Below are 780 nucleotides of genomic sequence, written 5' to 3'. Positions count from 1 at the left end.
CTTTGCATATTGCATTTTAAATTGAATTTCGCTACCTATATGCTTCCATAGCAGGTGCGTGTGATCTGTTGAATCCATCTTACATTATCTTCAGATAAACTCTAATGCATTGCCATTGCGACTTACCTATGATGAGTTAACAGCTGAGTGCAGGCGGGTATTTCACTCGCTCGATGCGTCAGCGTCACATTTGCAGGCCGTACTACTTGAATTCATGATTGGTTGACAGCAAATTTCAAATATTAAATGGAATGATAAAATAACGTTATTAACCGGTTAATGGCCATTTTAAATTTTCGATTCTGTTCGGAACAATAAAATTTGATTTTGTTTCTGTTTCTCTTACTGTTAAAATTTCGTTCGTTTCCAGTTTTCGTTTTCGTTCCTTGAACCGGTTCAGAGCCCTGGTTATAATATAGATTTGCATTTATATGGAGTGTATACACATCCAAAATTAAGCTACTCGGTCCATTCTAAGTGATTTACTACTTTAAAACACTTCACATCAAATTAAATACACTAATCTGTATGTTTCCATGAGTTATAAATAAACCCAACTGAGTAGGGCTGCACGATAAATTGAAATGGAATCGAGATCGCGATTCGACAGAAGCGGCGATTGTCATGCGTATCTTTCAGTGAAGCACGGTTCTGTGATCAGCAGTAAATCTCCATCCAAAGGCCAGAGGGCGCTCTCGCGCTGAAACTCCAAATATGCCTCGCAGAAGAAACCCAGAAAATGCCTATCACTGCAGCTGAATAAACAGAAGATTCAACTGC

The 780-nt window shown here is 38.6% G+C and overlaps 1 protein-coding gene across 13 annotated transcripts in view; it reads right to left on the bottom strand.

Moving 5' to 3' along the window:
- Positions 1–780, bottom strand: part of LOC107693969 (disks large homolog 2-like) — a 210,592-nt gene that overhangs the window by 156,396 nt on the left and 53,416 nt on the right. The gene's annotated exons all lie outside the window — the stretch shown is intronic.

The sequence above is a fragment of the Sinocyclocheilus anshuiensis genome, unplaced genomic scaffold (assembly GCF_001515605.1).
Source record: "Sinocyclocheilus anshuiensis isolate Anshui unplaced genomic scaffold, SAMN03320099.WGS_v1.1 scaffold694, whole genome shotgun sequence".
NCBI lineage: Eukaryota > Metazoa > Chordata > Actinopteri > Cypriniformes > Cyprinidae > Sinocyclocheilus > Sinocyclocheilus anshuiensis.
Note: the sequence above shows the minus strand (reverse complement) of the source record. Positions and strands in the feature narration are given on the sequence as shown.